This window comes from Macrobrachium nipponense, chromosome 33 (genome assembly GCF_015104395.2).
Source record: "Macrobrachium nipponense isolate FS-2020 chromosome 33, ASM1510439v2, whole genome shotgun sequence".
Taxonomy (NCBI): Eukaryota; Metazoa; Arthropoda; class Malacostraca; order Decapoda; family Palaemonidae; genus Macrobrachium; species Macrobrachium nipponense.
The window spans coordinates 44441985-44450970 of NC_087219.1; positions in this window are offsets into that span (position 1 = coordinate 44441985).

Here is an 8986-nt window from a genome sequence, read left to right on the forward strand (position 1 = left end):
AATAATTTACTGTATGCGAAATATACCTTTAATATTCGAAATAGGATATTGTTGTTATTGTTGAATATAAGCTGAATGTAAACTATCTAAAAACCCGGGACGCAGTGTTACCATACGCAAAACACCACAGGCGGGTGGACAGATGGAAAAAAAACAGAGTTTATAGTGATAGGTGTCTCCTATCTATTTGGTAATGAATATCAGTGGTTGTGATATGACGTTTTTTATCACTTCGTCTCGTTCACGTCAATTTTGCTATGTGGAAAATAGTTTTACATAAAAACATCACATAATGTTCTAAAGAAATCAGTGACTGTTTTTATCGTCATTACATATGATTTCTTCATCTTTGAAAAGAAAAATAGATAAATAGTTTTTTGCCGACAGTACTTCATTCGTATAATCTTTCTTCCATCTTGTCAGCCCTCTCCTAACAATTGTTAGTGCAACTCTGAGGTTTTATTCCTGTTACACCTGTCCTCAATTTCCCTTCCAGCGCTAAATGGCCTTATAGGTCCCAGCGCTTGGCCATTGACCTAAAAGTTATATTCTTATCACTTAAAGGGTTCATCCTGTAGTCTATAATTATCTCATTTCTCTATTTGATTCACGCCGACATACCTGGTAGACAGTAATGTCTTTTTTTTTTCGATGTCCTGCTGTGTCCATCTTTTCCCTGAGAACGCATGATCGGATATGGATGAGTCTGGATGGTTACACTCATTCGTGGCTCCAGTTTGTCGCCAATGAAAGCATCTCGTTGATTGTAAAGCGCAACTTTATGTAGCTTAGATTTTTATTTTAGCAACCACGAACGAGGTATTACCGTATTACTTACCGATATGACAGATTTATTAGATAAAGCGTGTGTTCGTGGATTTTAAGGTTCAATTATGTCACATATGATAATTTTAATAAGAATATTGCCATTTAGCTCAACTCTGTGAGGAAGAATGTCACTAAAGCTTTTGGCAAAAAAAAAAGAAAGAAAAAAAAATTAAGAATAGCTAACAGTAATTAAATAAGTAAAAAATGCGCCAAAGTTTTATCGGCGCAATTAAGTTTTATGTACACTCGGCAAGAATGTTAAGATACAGTTTTTTTAAATCTCAGACATATAGTGTTCAATAATGCCACACCTGGCCCACTCTAGAAAGGGGGCGGAGCTTCAAACTCAGTGTTTGTTGCTTTCTAGATTTCCATTAACTTTTACACCATAAAGATTCTGTAGAGGTCCTATATTCATATATACTTGAATGTAGAAACAGGTTCTATATTATTCGTTAATGTTGGTTTGGTAACGTCAGTTCAGGGTACAATATCGATCATCCTTTTCTAAAACCTACTGTGAAACCTTATTTATAAGTAATGTTTGACATTTAAAACTGACGTAAAATTCATAGGTAATTGAAGACGGATCTTAAACAATGAGAGAAAATGTTTTAAAATTTGGGCAATACTTGTGGAAATCGTGAGGAATATTACAGCAAAGAATGAAATATTTATGACGATAGAGAGAGAGAGAGAGAGAGGCGGCAAGCATAGGCCTCGATAGAGATACTTAATTCATTATATTTCCTTTGAAAGATTAAGTGATAATATTTTTTCAAATGTTTCAAAAGTGGAGAGAGAGAGAGAGAGAGAGAGAGAGAGAGAGAGAGAGAGAGAGAGAGAGAGAGAGAGAGAGAGAGAGAGAGAGATGGGTGGGAAAACATTGGAAGAGGAAGAGAGAGAGCGCGCGCAAGCATAGGCCTATCTATAGAGATACTTAATTCATTATATTTATTTTGAGAGACTGAGTGGTAATATTTTTTCCAATGTGAAAAGTGGAGAGAGAGAGAGAGAGAGAGAGAGAGAGAGAGAGAGAGAGAGAGAGAGCGAGCAAAGTCTGCTTACTTGAAAGCTTAGGCCTATTTATAACAACTTAATTTCATTATATTTTCTTTGGGAGATTGAGTGGTAATATATATTTTTAATGTATGTTTTAGAAGGATCATAATATTCAAGTTAATTCTCTAAGTAATTCATACCCTAATCTTTATTTCATTCGACAGTTGCCGTAACATTCAGATTGTAAAAAGACGGAAAATTTCACACACAGGCTACAGTCATTCTTGCTCTCTTGATATAGTCTTTACTTTTGAAAATCGGGTTTCATCCATAAATCATTCACTAAAAAAGCTGTGTTAAGTAAAAATAACTCAATATGTATTGCATTGGCAATTAAAGTTTTATATCGTGCAAAAAAAATGCTGATGTTGAGAGATCGTTCAGCCTCGCGGCAAAGAAAGGCAGTCGTGTAGGGCTGTAGGCTACTACGAACTGCTTTGTAATGGGAGGATATAGCCAGAAAATCTTTGAGCTGACATGCTACTTTAACCTTGATAAAGATTATATTTAAAGACAGTAGCTTGTAAACAGCAACTGGCATTCGATCCATGTCAACGTCAAAAGTAATCAAAGTGCAAAATCCGTTACGTAAGCCAGTATCCAGTGACTTGCGCTTTCCCGCTCGAAGTTCTAGGGCTCCTCCTCACATCATAGAAAACGCTCTTGCGGATGGAACTAGATTTGCTCACCTACCTTAGCCGTTGAACATTGAGTGCCATTGACGTCAGCTAACTTTAATTCGCTTTGGAATACAAACATCAGTTTGTAGAAACTAAAGTAATTGCATTCACCACTTTACGATCATGCAATATATCTCGTTCATGAAGCAAAACGAGTAAATATTGTCGTCGTGATACATAGTACTAAAATCAGAAATTCACATTCTATCTTTCCAAATCTCTATGAACAAATCCATCTGAGAAATTCCAATTACTTCGGACATATATCGTGTTTTTAAGTATCTGAACGGTTTTGTTTGCAGTTTTAACTTATATGATATAATTTGCAGTATATTTCATATTCTAGAGTAATTTAGCGATACTATGTCTTTTTCAGGAAAACAAATGGGAAATTGGATGAACGAAAAAGCTAATGAAAACTGTATCTTCAGTTTTCTTGTCGAGTGTACAGCGTATAATCAAGGCCAGCGTAAACAGATCTATCTTGCTGTGGTCTTAGTATAATGCTGTATGAGAGCGACCCATGAAACTTTCAGCCGGCCTTGGTGGCCTGTGTTGCTGCGTTGCTAGAAGGACGATTATTGCTAATTTTAACCTTCAACAAAAAAATACTTGTGAGGCTAGAGGGCCTCCAGTTTGGTATGTTTGGTGATTGGAGGGTAGAAGATCAACATACTAATTTGCAGCCCTCTAGCCTCAGTAGTTTTTAAGATCTGAGGGAGGACAGAAAATGTGCGGACTCACAGACAAAGTTACGCAATAGTTTTCCTTTACAGAAAACTGAAAAGACGTAAAGATCAGAATATGAATTATCGTTCGGGAAGTCACAGTTGAGAAAACGGCAAAATGTTTTTCTGTAGTTTTCCCTTTTCCGTTTATTTTTTCATTATTTAAAATTAGTGTTTTCCTTTTTAATTCATGGTTTGTTTGGGGCGGCCCTCATACAATAGTTACGGTGATATGGGACGTCGATGTTTGTATATTTTAATTATTATTCATATTCGTCTTCACGTAACACCTTTCCTCCTCCATTCCGATTTCGTAGGATATTTTACTATGGAAACTTGCCAAGTTTCCATAGTAGCTGTATGTGGGAATAATAATAATAATAATAATAATAATAATAATAATAATAATAATAATAATAATAATGATAATAATAGCGCCTCAGTGGCGTTGTCGGTTTGGTCTTGGCCTGCTACCTCGGTACCGCGAGTTCAATTCTTTGGCATTCCATTGAGGTGTGTGAGATGTGTATTTCTGGTGATAGAAGTTCACTCTCGACGTGGTTCGGAAGTCATTAAGTAAAGCCGTTGGTCCCGTTGCTGAATAACCACTGGTTCCGTGCAAAGTAAAAACACCATATGAACAAACAAAATATAAATAAACACAATAATAATAATACTAAGAGTGTGCTCTTAGAAACAGAGTGAGAAAAGTGACGGACTTCTAATGAGGCAGGATGCAACCCGGAAACCACACACTATAAAACCCACCCAGTCGAATAGGATGACTGTGATAGACAAAAGAAAAAATAATAATAATAATAATAAGGTTCTACCACACCGTAATAAGCTGCACCAGTTAAATCACCACCTGCTACACTAATGCATTTACTTGCAGAGTCAGAAATAACAGCTTGCTGGTGTATGTTCCCGACATCTCACATATTAGACGAGCGTCAGTCAGCTGTGAGAAATTTTTGCGTAACGTCTATACTGGAGAGTGGCTGGTCGAGATCCAGTGTGCGTATTTAATACGTAAATGATTTCAGGACTGTATAAACGTGTTGTGAAGGCAGAGAGAGAGAGAGAGAGAGAGAGCGAGAGAGAGAGAGAGAGAGAGAGAGAGAGAGAGAGCGAGAGCGAGAGAGAGAGAGAGACGAGAGAGAGAGAGAGAAAGGGAGAGGGTAAGGTTGGTTTTAAAGTAATTAGATAGTAGAGCATAATGTATATATTATATTCAGGTTGTATACACTCTACGGTTTGTGCATACACATATTCGGAAGCCTAACAGACTCGCCATATTTTTCCTTAAGATTTATAGGGAATGTTGAGAGAGAGAGAGAGAGAGAGAGATTTTAATTAGGTTTGAGAGAGAGAGAGAGAGAGAGAGAGAGAGAGAGAGAGAGAGAGAGAAATTAATTCTGTTTGAAGACAGTGCCTAGAGTGTTTGCGTGATCGTTAATTAGGAAGTTAGCCTGTCCCTACTGTCTGTTTATTTCGTTTCCCGTTGTCAGTTGATTAATTGCTACAGGACAGCAGAGGAAGGTTACATTTCTCCTAATTAGAGAGAGAGAAAGAAATCTTGAAGGGTAATATGAATACAGATTAGTCAGTAGTTTGAATTACTTCGAGCTGTGAGAAATTGCTTTAATATAAATCATTTAATCATTCATTTCATAGTGTAAACTTTCCATCTCTCTCTTTCCCACCAATTTGTGGTTAGTTATTTTAAAGACCTAACATTATCTTATTGTTGCTACTTTTACTTAACTTGTCAGCCAATAATAACATAATCTTTTAACTTCTATTATATATATATATATATATATATATATATATATATATATATAATATAAATACATTTTACAGTATTTTAATAGGAGTTAAAAGATTATGTTATTATCGGCTGACAAAGTTAAGAAAGTAAAAGTAGCACAATAAGATAAATGTTAAGGTCTGTAAAATAACTTACACAAATTCTCATTCTATAGCTCTCGTAATTTTCAAAAAGGCGTCGCAATCTGTGCCCGTGAGGTTTTGTTCATACAATTTTCCACAGGTTTGCCATACCTCGTAAATTCTGCGGTCTATCAGTCTGTATCTACATACATATCTATTGTTCTACTTATATATATATAGATATAATATATATATATATAATTATATATATATGCATTATGTATATATATACATAGCATATTATATATATATCTATATATATATATATATATATATATATATATATATATATATATATATATATCCGTTCATGCCTGCACTCTCTCTCTCTCTCTCTCTCTCTCTCTCTCTCTCTCTCTCTCTCTCTCTCTCTCTCTCTCTCTACGCCTTCATCTATGCTCTCTTTCTCTATTGTCCCTACTCTCTCTTCACATTCTATATCACTGGCTCTCAGTCTAAAGGTTAGAGTTGAAGTCCTGACAGATACTAAAAACGAAATTAAATCTTTTCTCGCAAGGTAATGTAAGCTAGTGGTTTCCACACACAAACACACACACTTACACTTGAGATTCATAGCTTAACTCACTCTCTGTCTTCTCTCTCTCCATTGCTAAGTGTATTACTCTCTTGATTGGAGGGGGGAGGGGACGGCTTAGTACCATTTAATGCTCTCTCTCTCTCTCTCCCTCTCTCTCTCTCTCTCTCTCTATCTCCTCTCTCTCTCTCTCTCTCTCTCTCTCTCTCTCAATATTTATATATATATAGATATATATATATATATAATATATAATATAACCACTGTATATATATATGAATATATATACATGTTTGTGTGCGTGTATGTATATCTTGTGTGTGCGGTAGTAGTAGTTTGTATAATCGGCAAGGAAAGTTAAGATACAGTTTTTTTTAAATCTTCGGACATATATTGTTCAATAATGCCACACCTGGCAACTCTAGAAAGGGGGCGGAGCTTCAAAATCATAGCGTTTGTTGCTTTCTAGATTTCCATTAACTTTACACCACAAAGATTCTGTAGAGGTCCTATAATCATTTATACTTTAATATAGAAACAGGCTTTGTAGTATGCGTTAATGTTGGTTTGGTAACGTCAGTTCAGGGCAGAATATCGATCATCCCTTTTTAAAACCTACTGTGAAACCTTATAAGCAATGTTTGACTCTAAACTGACGTAAAATTCTTACGTAATTGAAGACGGATCTTAAACAATGAGAGAAAGTGTTTTAAAATTTGGGCAGTACTTGTGGAAATCGTGAGGAACAATACAGTAAAGACTGAAATATTTTGACGAGAGAGAGAGAGAGAGAGAGAGAGAGAGAGAGAGAGAGAGAGAGTCCGAGAGAGAGAAGAGAGAGATAGAGAGAGAGAGAGAGAGAGAGAGAGAGAGAGGCGCGCGAGAGAGAGAGAGAGAGAGAGAGAGAGAGAGAGAGAATTATAGTATTGGTAACGGACTTGTGATAGGAAAAAGCAGAAGAAAAATCTGAAGGACCATAGTATTCAAGTTAATTCTTTAAGAAATTCATACCCTAATATTGATTTCATTCGACAGTTGCCGTAACATTCAAAGATTGTAAAAAGACGTGGAAAATTTCAACCAGAGGCTACGGTCATTCTTGCTCTCTTGATATAGTCTGTAGGCCTACTTTTGAAAATCGGTTTTCATCTACAAATCAAGCATGAAAAAAGTGTTTTCAGTAAAAATATTTATTACCACAAATATCTCAATATGTATTGCACAGACAATTAAAGTTTTATATTGTACAAAAAATGTTGATATGTTGGGAGATCTTTCATCCTCGCGGCGAAGTAATGTCGTGTAGGCTAACTACGAACTGCTTTGTAATGGGAGCTTAGCCAGAAAATCTTTGAGCTGACATGCTACTCTAACCTTGACAAAGATTTATTTTTAAACAGTAGCTTTGGAAGTAACAAATAGCATTCGATCCATGTCAGCGTCAATGAAATCAAAGTGGAAATCCGTTACGTAAGCCAGTATCCATTGCCTTGCGCTTTCCCACTCGAAGTTCTAGGGCTCCTCCTCACATCATAGAAAATGCTCTTGCGGATGCAACTAGATTTGCTCAACCTACCTTAGCCGTTGCAACATTGACTGCCATTGACGCCACCCAACTTTAATCGCGTTGGAATACAAACATGAGTTTGTAGAAACTAAAGTAATAGCATTCACCATACGATGATGCAATAATATCCCTGTTCATGAAGGAAAACTAGTAAATATTGTCGTTGTGATACATAGTACTACAACCAGAAAATCACATTCTATCTACCAGATCTCTATGAACGAATTCATCTGAGAAATTCCAATTACTTCCAACATATATCGTGTTTTTAAGTATCTGAACGGTTTTGTTTTGCAGTTTTAACTTATATAATATAATTTGGAGTGTATTTTCATATTCTAGAGTAAATTTAGCGATATGCCTTTTCAGTAAAAGCAAATGAGAAATTCGATGAACGAAGCTAATGAAAACTGTATCTTCACTTTTCTTGTCGAGTGTACATGCGTACGTATACACGCTTCAGCTTTTCCTGTCATCTTTATGCTTATGATCCTATTCAGATTAAATATGAATTCAAAATACATTTCTCCTCGTTGACCTTGTATACATATATTCTGTCATCAACATTTCCGCGTGTATTATATTATTATTTAGAAATCACAACCTCAGGAATAAACCAGCTGTTTAGCTCGTCATAATTATGCTGTTCCAGGATTGGCGGAACGTCCTCCCCCGACCCTCCCCCCAACCCCAGCCAATCCTTTATGTCGTTTGCCCTGCTTACTTTGTACTTTTATGTTCTGTCATTCTCAGTCTGTCAAATATTGCAGAAAGGGAGCTCTCGGTTTTATTGACACATTGTGTTGAAATAAAGAACAAGGGGAAAAGCATTAAGTTATTTAAACAACTTTCTGCTCAGTAGCATGTGTCAATGCGAAAAGAGGAGACGGATATAACTCGGAGGGAAGATTCATTGACGAAACAATTAAAAAATTAAAGATAGTCAAATAACTATCCAATATAGTAGAAGTAATAAACAGTAATGTGAAACAGAAAATTAATCAATAACATGCCGTTTTAAACTGGCATAAACAGAAGATCAGTAAGTCGGATGAAGTTCCTTTACCAAGTAACAGAACGCCAAAAAATCCTCAATCCCTAATAGTTTGCCGGATCGTATGAAGTCTTTATTTGTTGACAGATCGCTTCAAAGTGTTTCATTAATTAACAAATTAAATGGAAGTCCTTTATTGATTAGCTGTCGTATGAAAGTCCCTTACTTAGTACCAAACCAAATGAAAAACACATTTCGTTTTTCATTTGGTTTGGTACTAAGTATGATAGCCCCTAATGCGCCTTCTCCACTGCATGCATCAGACATGGCTTATTGTTTGGCCAAGGGGCTTTTACGACCACATGCCTTTTCTATCATCAACCACAGTTATTGGCGGTGGGCCTCCTCGCCTTTGACTAAAAAGTCCACCTGCAAGGCAGCAGTTTCCACAGTTATTGACAGTGGCCTAGCCTTTTGGACTAAAAAGTCCAATTGCAAGACAGCAGCTTCCACAGTTAAGCAGTGGGCTCGCCTTTTGACTAAAAAGTTCCACCTGCAAGGCAGCAGTTTCCACGTTATTGGCATGGGCCTCGCCTTTTGACTAAAAAGCCACCTGCAAGGCAGCAGTTCCACAGG